We start from the raw sequence: 13,717 nt of genomic DNA on the forward strand, positions 1-13,717 counted from the left end.
CCTGGAGAGCACAGTCAGGGGAGAAGCGACGCATGGTGGTGGATTACAGTCAGACGATCAACAAATTTACACAGCTGGATGCCTACCCACTATCACGTATTGCAGACGTGGTAAACAGCATTGCTCCGTATAAAGTGTTCTCTACCATAGACCTCAAGGCAGTGTACCACCAGTTGCCCATTAGAGAAAGCGGCTGGATATACACAGCGTTCGAGGTAGACGGCAGGCTGCATCAGTTCCTCCGCCTCCCCTTTGACATCACCAACAGGGTATCCCTGTTCTAGCGGGAAATGGACCACATAGTGGATGAGTACCACCTCTAGGCAGTGTTCCCATACCTGGACAATGTTACGATTTGCGGCCACTCGCACACTGACCATGACACTAACCTTCAACATTTTTTTCAGGCAGCAGAGGAACACAATCTAACGTATAAGAGGGATAAATGAGTCTTCAGCACTAGGAAACTGGCCATCCTGGGCTATGTGGTGCAGAACGGGGAAATCAGCCCGGACCTCGTCCGCATGCGCCCGCTTCTAGACCTCCCGATCCCACACTCACAGAAAACCTTAAAGTGATGTTTGGGACTTTTCGCATATTACGCACAGTGGGACCCCAACTACGCCTGCCCACTCATAAAAGCCTCAGCTTTTCCTCGGCCCAGCAGCTATCAAAGCCTTTACGGAGATAGGGATCTGATTGCAAAAGCAACACAGCGATCCATAGATGAGACGATTCCTTTTCAGGTAGAGACTGACGCCTCAGATGTAGCGTTGGCTGTCACTCTGAGCCAGGAGGGGTGACCGGTAGTCTTTTTCTCGCGGACCCTACAGGGGTCCTAGATAAGACACTTGGCAGTGGAGAAGGAGGCTCAAGCCATTGTGGAAGTGGCATTGGAGACATTATCTGGCATGTAAACACTTCACCCTTGTCACGGACCAGTGATCCATGGCTTTTATGTTCGATAACCAGAAAAGGGGGAAGATAAAAAATGATAAAATCCTATATTGGAGGATAGAACTGTCTACGTATAGTTACGACATTCTATACCATCCAGGAAGGCTCAATGAGTCCCCAGATGCATTGTCCAGGGGCACCAGTGTGGCCCTCAATCACATGTCCCAGCTGCAGAGCTTGCACAATGAGCTGGGCCACCTGGGAGTCGGTAGACTGTTCCACTTTATAAGGGCCCAAAATTTCCCATTTTCGGTAGAGGAGGTACGGACAGTAAGCAGGGGCTGCCCCATTTGTGTGGAGTGCAAACCGCAGTTTCACCAACCGGATAAAGACAGGCTGATAAAAGCTCCAAGACCTTTTGAGCGCCTCAGCCTCGACTTTAAAGGCCCGCTCCATTCCTACGACAGGAACGTCTATTTCCTTAATGCCATAGACGAATACTCAAGCTTCCCTTTTGCTATTCCGTGTCCCGATGCATCCCCAGCCATGGTAATAAAGTGCTTGGAGGTGATTGAAGATTGGAGGTGTTTTGGACAGCAAAGGTTTTCAAAGGACCAGCTGGAAAAATGGGCTGAAAAATGGCAGTTGGAATTAATGCAGACAAATGTGAGATGTTGCCTTTTGGAAGGACAAACCAAGAAAGGACATTCACGGTAAATGGCAGGGCACTGAGGAGCATGTAGAACAGAGGGATCTTGGAATACAGATGCATAATTCCCTGAAAGTGGTTTCACAGGTGGATAGGGTTGTAAAGAGAGCTTTTGGCATATTGGGCTTCATAAATCAAAGTATTGAATATAGGTGTTGGGATATTATGGATAAGTTGTATAAGACATTGGTGAGGCCAAATTTGGAGTATTGGGTAATCAGAAATGAACACATCTACAGGAAGGATATCAATGAGATAGAAAGAGAGCAGAGAAGATTTACTAGGATATTGCTCAGACTTCAGGAACTAAATTACAGGGAAAGATTAAACAGGTTTGGACCTTATTCCCTGGAGTGCCAAAGAAAAAGGGGAGATTTGATGGAGGCATTTAAAATTATGAGGAGATAGACAGAGTAAATGCAGATAGGCTTTTTTCTACTGAGGTTTGGAGAGATTCAAACCAGAGGGTCTGGGTTAAGGGTGAAAGGGGAAAAGTTTAGGGGGATCATGAGGGGGTACTTCTTTATACAGAGAGTGGTGGGAGTGTGGAATGAGCTGGCAGCTGAAGTGGTGATTATGGGTTCAAATTTAACATTTAAGAAGAATTTTTGGGGTATGTCACATGATGTGGTAGAAACTGTATGCAGTCCTGCCTCTTCTGGAGAATCAATAAAAAAGAGAAAGGAAAACAATGTTGAATAACTCAATTTGGAGGAAAACATACATTTAAAATTTACCAGAATGTCACCAAATAAAAATAAACCTGCAGCAAATACCTCTGGGGGACCAATGAGTTGGAGACAGCAGTCGGGAGCAGAAGCCTGCTAGAAGGAGGATGCCTGGGATTGAGGATTGGCTTGTCCCCTGTGTAAGTGGTTCACCCATTGGGGTGAGTGGTGGTGTGTCTTCACTGCTGGAATGACAGATATTGCTGAAGACAAGCTTGAGCGCACATGCACAGGAAGATACATGACATATGCGCAAATCAGATGAAGGCACCATCATTGCCAACACTGCTAGCGTTACTGAAGGAAGATGGTAGCAATTTGGCCCAGAGGAAGAAGAAGAAAAGTCTGACAATGATAGCACTGATAGTGAAGAAAATTACACAAGTTTGGACGAAGAATATGAACAACAAACTGTTATAGCTCCCAGTAAGGGCAAAACAAAGGAAAAAGGAGAATTAAATGTATAATTGAAGATGTAATAAAGAGTTTGGATAAGCAAGAAAAAAGTACAAATTAAAAAAAAAACAAGAATATTTTACCAGTTGTGATCCAATTGCAAGGAGCTATTGGAAGCCTGACTGATAGAGTATAGGATGTGTAGGAGAAAATGGAGGATGTAATGGATAGAACAAATTAAAATAGAGAATGAAATAAATGGATGGTCTACAAGAAGAAATAAAATATGGGGAAAAATGACATATTCAGCAGAAGGAAATAATATCAAAATTGTTGGTCTTAAAGAAGGAGTGGAACCTATATTCTTCCAGAAATGGTTGCCTAAGGTTTTGGGCAAGGATAATGTTGGAACACATATTGAGATTGAGAGGGCACATAGATCCCTTATGCCCCATCCTATATCAGTCCAAAAGCTATGTTCTGCATTGATTAAATGCTTAAGATATCAAGATAGAGAAAAAATACTCAGTGCAGCGGCAAAATGAGCTAAGGCAAGAGGAGGACCGATGGAAGCCAAGGGAGGCCAAGTACTGTTCTATCCAGATATATGTGCAGTATTGTTGACATGTAAATGGGATTTCAACCTGGTAAAAAGATCCTTTTGGCAGAAAGGATACAACTTTGTGCTGTGCCATCCAGAAAATCTGAAGATTACAATGCCAGGAAGCAAAAAGATTTTTTTTCCAGATCTTCAACATACAACAGACTTTGTGAATCAATTTCCAGAACTTAAAGATTGAAATGATGTATACATTTTAAGAATTTTTTTTCTTTTTTTACATATTTTTCTTGCATATAAAGAATGAAATATTATTACTTTAGGAAAAATCCGGAGGACTAGGGACAGTGGGGACCTGACTTCTGTTTTTGACACAACCCATAAAATGGAGAGGGGTAGTCTTGTAAAATCTATTATGAACACTGTACAGAGGGGATTCTTTATTTCTATTTCTTTTATTTCTAACTTACTTTTTTCTTTTCTCCATTGGGATTGTTGGAGACTGCATTTTACCCCCGAGGATAAGGATCTGGGGGAGGGGGCATGGGTTGAAGGGATGAGAGGGGATAAAGGATTTGACTTGATGAACCTTTGGAGGGATGAGCAACACAGTGAAATTTATAAGTTTTAATGTTAATAGTTTGTGTGGATTGGTGAAAAGAAAGAGGATACTGACACATATTTTAAAAAATGGGGTCCGACCTGACCTTCCTTCAAGAAACTCATTTAATTGTAAAAGAACATCAAAAATTAAAAAGAGATTGAGTTGATCAGGTTAGAGCTTCTTTTAACTCAAAAGCAAGAAAAGTAGCAATTTTGATATGGAAAAATCTTCCAGTTAGAATACAGGATGTAGTTACACATCCTGCAGGTAAGTTCACTGTTAGACATATTCAGAATCCCTGACCATGATGAATTTGTATGCTCTGAACACTGACAATGAGAAATTTATTAATGAAACTTTTTCACATTGGCAGATGCACATGAAAACATCTTAGTGGGAGGGGATTTTAATTTTTGTCTGGATCCAGTTCTAGATTAATCAACAATGGCAGTTCTTAGAACAAAGGTGGTGAAACCTATATTGCTATGAGTGAGAGAAATGAATTTAATTGATGCCCGGAGAAGATCTCATCCAAGGGGGAAGGACTATTCTTTTTATTCTAATAGATATGATTCTTACTCTCAGATAGACTTGTTTTTGGCATCAATTCAACTAAATGGTAGGATCATGGAGGCTGAATATAAAGTGAGATTTATATCAGTTCATTCATGTCTGGTATTAACAATCTCAATGCCGAATAAACAAAAGATGGTTTACAGATGGGGCTTTAATTCATTGCCATTGAGAAGACTGGAGTTTTGAGATGTTCTGTGAGACCAACTGTAATTCAACTACTGATAATTTTATTGCATGGGATGCTCTAAAAACATATTTAAGAGGACAAATAATGTTATACTTCAAAGATAAAGAAAGAATGAAAAAATAGAATTTGTGAGGTAGACAATGGATCCCTGACAATCCCTCTTTCTCTCCTTTCCTTTTCTCTCTTTCTTCTTCTCTTCATTCCTTTTCTTTAGGACTTTCTTCCTTTTATTAGCATTCATGGGAGGGTGGGGGGGGGGGTTTATAGCCATCATGTAACAGAGATAATTAGTTTTACTCTGTATTCAATTTTTTTACTTTGTTTTTGTTGATTGCCTGTTTGGCTTTAAAAATGTAAATAAAATATTAAAAAAAGATTTTTGACAGATACATGGATGGGAGAAGTATGGATGCTAGGACTGGGTTCAGTTCAGTGGGACTAGGCAAAAAAAAAGGTTCAGCACAAACTAGAAGGGCCAAAGAGGCCTATTTCTATGCTATAATATTCTATGGTTCTGTCTCTCACTCTCTTTAGTCTGTCCGTCACTGTTTAGACCACCAAATCCCATCTTTCCCTTCATGATATACCATCTTCCTAGGTCCAAGTTATCAATGGATAATTTATGCGTCTTCCTGCCTTGCCTTGTGCACAAACCTGTGTGATTTCCTTCCCTACAAACAATTAACCTTCCTGATTCCAGGGCAAAATCTCATTCTGGCCATGTGCCAAGCAGGGCAGTTGTAAGCTGCAGAACTTGAAGAAAATATTCAAAAATTCCATGCATTAGAAATCTCGCCACATTTGGATATCCAGGTCATAAAAGTTTACAAGGAGAATGTACCACAAAATTCCTTGACAAACCTCACCCCTTCCCACTAACCCTCTCCTCCCGTATCTTCCATCAATCCAAACAATGTACCAGTAAATATTAGACCTCAGCCTCTGTTTAATTTTCATTTTTAATTTAGAAATGCAGTATGGGTAACAGGCCCTAAAGGCCCATGAGCTTGTGCTGCGCAATTAACTGACTAACTCTGCACATCTTTGGAATGTGGGAGGAAACCCACGTGGTATCAGGGAGAATGTAAAAACTGCTTACTGACAGCAGTGGAATTAAACCCAGGTTGCTAGTACTGTAATGGTGTTGCAGCAATCATGATTCTGACTGTGTTGGCCTCTTCACTATCCATGCCGTTTGTTTAGCATGATTGGTTCAAGACATTCAAGGTCCACGGGGTCCTTTTTGGTCTAGATTATAAATTAAAAATGTGTCCTTATGTTCTAAGCACCCAGAAGTATCCTGTTACTTTCATTCAAGGTCATGGAGGTGATAAGGGCTCACACAGATGGACATTGATGGTCAAAATGAACATATGGGGCTGAGGGGCTGTATGGCTTCTTAATTCAAAAATGAGAAATAAAAGACAGGTAAATGCAATTTTAAAGAGTGATGGTTTTATGTGCTGTTAGATGATCATCAGCTACGTATTTCCACAAAATTCACAGTACTTTGGGAATGTTCTCCTGGGCATGTTTCTGAAGCATTTGGGATTGATTCGCTTCTCAAAAAGAGCAGTTAGGAGCTGCAGCACAGAGAATAATGGATGTCTGAGAGCAGTTTAATGATATACTTCATCTCTTCTGCTCCTGCCATTTGCTTCATTATGTTCCACCAGAGGAAAGAGACTTATTACTTTGGTCAAAGACTCAGAAAAGTGTCATACTTGAATATAATTTGATAAATCTATATCCCATAACTCTACAGTTGAGTTTTTTTTCATCTTCAGAGATTCCTAATCAATTCTATATCAGGAAGAATTGCAGCCCAAGTTCAGAAGCTGATATAAGAGAAACATTAAGATAGAATGGTGGATAAATTCCTCATAACTGCTCCAGCTTCACATCCACCTCTGTTGCGAATGGAATTTTTGTGGCACTTGCAATGAATTAACAGCAACAAAGTGTAAACAAGATGATGTGCGTATTGTAGTCATTCATATAATTGGGGGCGCATTTACCATTGTCTTACTGCCTCAATGATTGTAACTTTCTGAGTGAAAAATATATTCCTAGTATAGATTCCGAAAGCAAACACTACTGCTATCCAGTGAAGCCCTGAAAAGCTATGGGTACATTTACCCTCACAGGTTGAATTGCAATGTTAATACCAAAGACTTGATCAGCAATAATGTGTTTTTTTTTGGCTTACTCCTGAAATAGCACATCTTTGATTGATAAACGCCAAAGCATAAACTGGCAGGAGCTTGCTTTAATCCCTGAGGGCTAGTTGAATGGTGAAATAACCTCCAAATTATCGAGTAAAAACAGTTTTCAGAGCAACAAAGGACATTGTAGGAGGTCCTTCCACTGGTTCATTGAAACTAGAAGCCATTCTCTTCCATGGCTCTAAATGATTTTGCTCAACGCTAAAAGACTAATATAACCAGAACAAAATTGCCACTAACATCGGAATGGCTTAATTATTATAATATCAACATTTCTTTTTTCAAGAGTGAATTGAAAATATTAAGAAAATAACCAAACTAGAAATTCTCAGGTTTATTCAGGCCTACTTTAATTGATCCACCAATCAAGTTGTGATTAAGGCTCAATTTTGGCCTTGTACATCCGAATAACTAAAAACTCAAAATATAAAATGCAGCTGTTCATTTAAACCAAGTACATGTGGAAAAAAAAAACAGTTCCAACAAATTTGCTCATGCTTAATAATTAGATCACTCAGTCTCATTTCCTGTGAATGTTCTTGTTCCAACCACAACATTCATTGGCATGAGCATCAAACCGAGTGATGTTTACAGACTTTGCTATAAAAGGCTGGAAATAAAGTGAAGGACATTAACGTTGGAAACTCGAGCACATGTGCTTAAAAATGCTTTTAATGATCAGGCACATAATAGGGACATACAATTCCTCTCCTCAGGAGGATTCATACCATAAATCTTGTTCTGCCTAATGTCCCTTGAGAAATATTTCTTTTCTCCACAAATTGAGGAACATGAAGGGGCAAACAGCCCGCACCTCATTTAATGCTCTAAGTATGAGGAGTCCAAGTAGAGTGTGATACAGCATTTTGATAGGAACACTATATCTAATTTGCAGAATCAGCCCACCAGTTCCTATATTTATCATAATTAGTATTATCTCTCATTGTAGATGTCATGTTCAGCATCGTAGGGAGTGTTCCTCCCCCTGCATCTCCTTAACTAAATTCCTTCTTTACATGAATATAATCAAAATACCAAAGGTACAATACATTGTAGTGGTGACCTTGTAACTAAATCATTAATTTTGGAATAGAGCAAGTCGTTGGAATTCAAGCAGGCCCAAGAGTATAAAAATGAGATCATCTGAAGTTTGTGAATAGATACTATTTTAAATTTAGGGATACAACACACTAATAGGCCCATCCATCCCATGAGCCAGCACCACCCAAACACATCAAATTCACTTACCAATCTTGAGCAACTTTGGAACTTGAGAGGAAGACAGAGCACCCAGGGAAAATCTGTGTAGACACAGGGAGAACATGTAAACTCCTTCCAGGCAGCGGCAGACTTGATTCTGGGTTGCCAGCACTGTAATAGCTTGCGCTAACCGTGCTGATATTGGGTTAACCTATAATGGGAACAGGTGACACTACATGTTAACCCTTATCCCAGGAAAATTCATCACCCTTCAGCTACCCATTGTAAAATTCTTAATACATTAAACTGGATCAACGTGGCTTGAAGCTGAAACAGGCTCCTGGAATTCTTCGAGGACGTAACAAGGAGGGTGGACTCAGGAGAGCCAGTAGATGTGGTGTACTTCCAGAAAGCCTTTGATAAGGTCCCACACAGGAGGCTAGTTAGCAAAATCGAGGAGCATGGTATCAGGGGTAGGGTACTGTCATAGATAGATAATGGGTTGAGAAATAGGAAACAAAGGGTTGGGATAAACGGGTCATTTTCTGGATGGCAGGATGTGATGAGTGGGGTCCCGCAGGGGTCAGTGTTGGGTCCTCAGTTGTTATCATTTATGTAAATGATTTGGATGAGGGGATTAATAACTACATATGCAAATTTGCAGATGACACTAAAGTGGGTGATAGTGTGATGTGCGAGGAGGATGTCAGGAAATTTCAGGGGGGACTTGGACAGGTTAGGCGAGTGGGCGGAGAAATGGCAGATGAAGTTTAATGTGAGTAAATGTGAGGTTGTCCATTTTGGAGGCAGAAACAAGAGAGCAGAATATTACTTAAATGCCGTTAAGCTAAGGAGTGGGGTAATGCAAAGGGATCTGGGCATACTTGTTCAACAGTCATTGAAAGCTAGCATGCAGGTTCAGCAAGCAGTGAAGGCCAACGGTATATTGGCTTTCATAAAGAGGGGATTGGAGTATAGGAGTAGAGAAGCCCTCCTGCAGTTGTACAGGGCCCTGGTGAGACCTCATCTGGGGTATTGCATCCAGTTCTGGTTCCCATATTTAAGAGAGAACATACTTGCTATAGAGGGAGTGCAGCGCAGGTTTACAAGGTTAGTTCTCAGGATGGCAGGATTGTCATACGTGGATAGGTTAGAAGGATTGGGATTATATGCAAAGGAGTTTAGAAGGATGAGGGGAGACATGATTGAGGTATTTAGGATTGCCAAAGGGCTTGACAGGGTGAAATCAGATCACATGTTCCCAATGATGGTGAGACTAGGACTAGATGGCATAGTTTAAGAATACAGGGAAGGCCATTTAAGACAGAAATGAGGAGAAATTTTTTTTACCCAGAGAGTTTTGGATCTGTGGAATGCATTGCCACAGAGGGTAGTGGGGCTGGATTCGCTGGATAGATTTAAGAGAGAATTGGATAAGGCTCTTGTGGGCAGGGGAGTTAAGGGTTATGGGGATAAGGCTGGGATTGGTTATTGAAAGAGAAAAATCAGCCATGATCCGATGATCCGGTGGTGCTGGCTCGACAGGCCATTTGGCCTACTCCAGCACCTATTGTCTATTGTCTATTTTTGAATTACATTACATTAGTTCTAGTATAAGTGGACATAGGGAGTGGGGGGTGGCGGGGGGGGGGGGGGGTGGAGGAGAGAATAATTAAAAATGCAACCAATGAGAAAATAATTATTTCAAAAAGATCAACATCAAATTAGATTTAGTGGTTAGCGCAATGCATTTACAGTGCCAATGATCGGGACTGGACCTGAGTTCGAATTCCGTACTGTCTGTAAGGAGTTTGTAGGTTCTCCCCATGTTTGTGTGGCTTTTCTCCAGGGGCTCCAGTTTCCTCTTACCCTTCAAAAATCTACTAGGATATAGGTTAATGAGTGTAATTTGGACGACACAGACTTGCAAGGCCAAATTGGCCTGTTCCAATGCCGTATGTCTAATTTCTAAACAAAAATTAAGACCAATTTCTCAATTTCAACAAACCCAAGCAGAACCTCTCCGAGCAATCCAATATCTAAAGCAAGTGAAGTAAATCAGAGGAACACTGAAGCATAACTGGAATGAAGAAAGCAACAAAAATGTGTCTACCCAAAGTCTTTGATGTGGTAAGCTTCACAGGATCATTACCAAACTAAATTTGGCACAAGTTGATGAAGGGCTCAAGCCCAAAACATTGCTTATGTACCTTTATCTCTGCTTCCTAAAATACACTGTTTGACTTGCGAGGTAGTCCATCACTGTGTTTTTAACTCAATCATTTGTGTTTTACTACTTACAATCACATCTTGCTCTGAGCATTTAAACTTTAAATTCACATCAAAGTTCTCACTTAACATGTGCAAAATGGTAGTCATTCTCCCTCAATGTTTTTTTTAAAAAATACCATACATACCAAATGCAAGGGCGTACCACATTGAAGATATTTCCCTTCCCATTGCCCAGTGTTTGGGGACTTCACTGAAAATGATGGATGCTGTTTCAAAACAACTCCAAGGGACTAGGTGGAGTGAGAAGTTCAGAAAGATCTGCACAAGGAGTTTACTTAAGAGTTCCTGGTGCCTCTGCAACTTTTATGAATTGCCAAAAAATTTTTTTTGAAGTTTCCAGGTGTACTCTTTACTTTCTGATTCATGGCTGAATGTGTTACTAATTGGTTGAAGTTCAAGCATTGAAGATTAAGGTAGAACTTAAGGTAGGGTCAAGAGGTATCGATAATCAAAAATAGAAAGATGAATGTAGGTCAGAGAATACAGTTTTTAAATTTAATTTGGAGATGCTGCAAGTTAGCAAGCACTTCCAGCCCATGAGGATGTGCTTCCCAAATTCACCCACGTGACCAATTCCCCTACTGACTGACCCCATATGTTCTTGGAATGTGGAAGGAAACCATAGTACCTGAAGGAAATCCACGTGAACACAAGAAAAATTCCTTATAGACCGCGGTGTATTTGAACCTGAGTCACAGCATTGCATTCGAATATAATGCAAATTTCCCTCCCCTCCATGGACTCCATCTACATCTCTCACTAGCTGTGAAAGGCAGCCCACATACAGTTCAACCCATCACACTCAGGGCACACTCTCTTCTCTGTCCCCCTGTTGAGGAGAGGCTCATGTATATGAAAATGCACACAAATGGAATGAAAGACAGCTTTTTCCTTACAACTATCAGCTCCTGAATGAACCCCAAAACAGTGTAAAAATGCTGCCTTTTCTTGGTACTAATTGATCTTTCTTTTCATTGCAACTCTGTACTCTAAATTGTGCTATTTATTTGACTGTATGAATGTTGGAAATAACTCAGAATGACCACCAAACAACCTTTTTCTCGGTATTAAATACTTAAATTTAGACATACAGCAGGGCTTTCTGACCCACAAGCCCATGTACCCTACATTCCCCATATATTTTTGAAGGGTGGGAAGAAACCGATATACCCAGAAGAAACCCACATGGTTTCAGGGAGAATGTACTAACTCCTTACAGACAATGCCAGATTCTAACCAAGGTTACTGGTGCTGTAAATAGCTTTACATTGAACTAACCATGATGCTAACTGTGTTGAGAAAAATAAACAAACTCAATGAATGATTGAAAACCACATAGATATAAAAGGTGTCCTGCCAGTTGAGTTTTTCTTTAAAAAGAGAACAGAGTCTCTTGACAATGATCTCATGGCGTAACAGGGAAAACAAATATTTTCCATCCCAGAATCTTTATCAGGTTTTGTCTTCCAGTGAAAGGCACTTAACTCAAATGGCCTGAATGAAAATTAGTTGTCCTGATTAGTTTAATGATCCAGACATCCTTGGACAGTTAGTTGTCCTGATCATGTTAAATGATCTGGACATCCTTGGACAGTTAGTTGTCCAGATATTATTAAATGATCCAGACATCCTTGAAACAGGTGTGCAGTTGTTGTTGCTCCCACACAACACCAAGGTAGATTCTGATCACAGTGATGTATCCTTCTCCCGTGACTACACAATATCTTCCAATAGCTCCAGTTTCCTTCCATGTCCTAAACACACACCAGCTGTAAGGTGCCTCCAGAGTTGATGTGTGGCAGAAAATGTGGGGGGTGTTGAGAGGCATGTGTGAGAAAATCATTTACAGAGAGGTGAGAATAGGACCAAATGGAATGCTCTGTAAGCTAGCATAGATCTGCTGGGTCAAATGGCCTTTATGTTGTGTGGTAAGGAAATTTATGAAATATAAGAATTTCACAATTCATGTGGGATCTGCCACCTCCATAGCTGGATTGAAAATCAATAAGCAGATAGCAGGTTTCCCATTCAATAGTAAAATCAAAACACTGTTGCTGTGAAATATCCCACCCCACTTCACAAACTATATATCTGTTCTGGGAGCAGAACCTGCTCTGACCCTGAAGTACCCAAGACCATCAATCAAACAATCATATCCACTAAAAATGCGGTGTGTCAAATCTGACAATTAAGAATGGACAAAAAGATACGTTTTGTGAATTTAATCTTAGACAAAGATCCCAAAATCTGAGCTGGTCATCAGAACTGAGGAAGTTAATACTGTGAGCAATGACATTTAAAGAGGCAGGACAGAGAAATTCATTGGATACCTAATTCACCCGCATGTCCGATGTAATCTGATGCTTCATAATTGACAGAAGGTTAGATGGCTGAATGACAACAGGTGCTTTCAAACTGCCTTGTAAAATGGGGTTGACTGTTATAAAAATAAACAGTTAGCGCCCCACTTATAAGGCATCTTAAAAGGGTCTGACTTGGTCAGCATCGTCCAAAGTCAGCTGGGTCCCTGCCCTACCTCGGAGGTAGTCAGAGAACCCAGTTAAACTTACCCAGGATGCGTTCACTAGCAGCTTCAACCGCAAAATGGCCAACCCAGTTACTCCTGTGATGTCAGCGCTTACGAGCTGGCATCACAGGGAAGCTTTGGCTGAAGTATCTGCGGTGATTGGAGGGAGAGAGGGGTCACTGCCAGGGGCCGGGGTGGAGAAAAAAAAGAGGTCAATGTTGCGGGAAGGGAGGAAGAATGGTTGGCTATCATAGGTTGGGGTAGGAGAGTGCGATTGATGGTGAAGGGGGGAGACTGACAGCTGGTGTGGGGGCAACCGACAGCTGGTGGTGGGGTAGAGACCGACAGCTGCTGGGAGGGGTGGAGACCGACAGCTGCTGGGAGGGGTGGAGACCGACAGCTGCTGGGAGGGGTGGAGACCGACAGCTGCTGGGAGGGGTGGAGACCGACAGCTGCTGGGAGGGGTGGAGACCGACAGCTGCTGGGAGGGGTGGAGACCGACAGCTGCTGGGAGGGGTGGAGACCGACAGCTGCTGGGAGGGGTGGAGACCGACAGCTGCTGGGAGGGGTGGAGACCGACAGCTGCTGGGAGGGGTGGAGACCGACAGCTGCTGGGAGGGGTGGAGACCGACAGCTGCTGGGAGGGGTGGAGACCGACAGCTGGTGGGGGGGAGGGAGACCAAGAGCTGGTGGTGGGGGGGAGGGAGACCAAGAGCTGGTGTGGGGGGAGAATGAGAGCTGGTGTGGGGGGGAGACCGAGAGCTGGTGGGGGGGGGAGACCGAGAGCTGGTGGGGGGGGAGACCGAGAGCTGGTGGG

General features: G+C 41.9%; 1 long non-coding RNA gene across 1 annotated transcript in view; it reads right to left on the reverse strand.

Annotated features, from left to right (window-relative positions):
* Positions 1–8,873, reverse strand: part of LOC138763379 (uncharacterized) — a 91,339-nt gene extending 82,466 nt beyond the window's left edge. The window contains exon 1 of the long non-coding RNA XR_011357518.1: positions 8,130–8,873. This is a non-coding gene — a long non-coding RNA (uncharacterized lncRNA). The remainder of the gene's footprint in view (positions 1–8,129) is intronic.
* Between the last annotated feature and the right edge of the window lie 4,844 nt (positions 8,874–13,717).

Source organism: Narcine bancroftii, chromosome 1 (assembly GCF_036971445.1).
Source record: "Narcine bancroftii isolate sNarBan1 chromosome 1, sNarBan1.hap1, whole genome shotgun sequence".
NCBI classification, from domain to species: Eukaryota; Metazoa; Chordata; class Chondrichthyes; order Torpediniformes; family Narcinidae; genus Narcine; species Narcine bancroftii.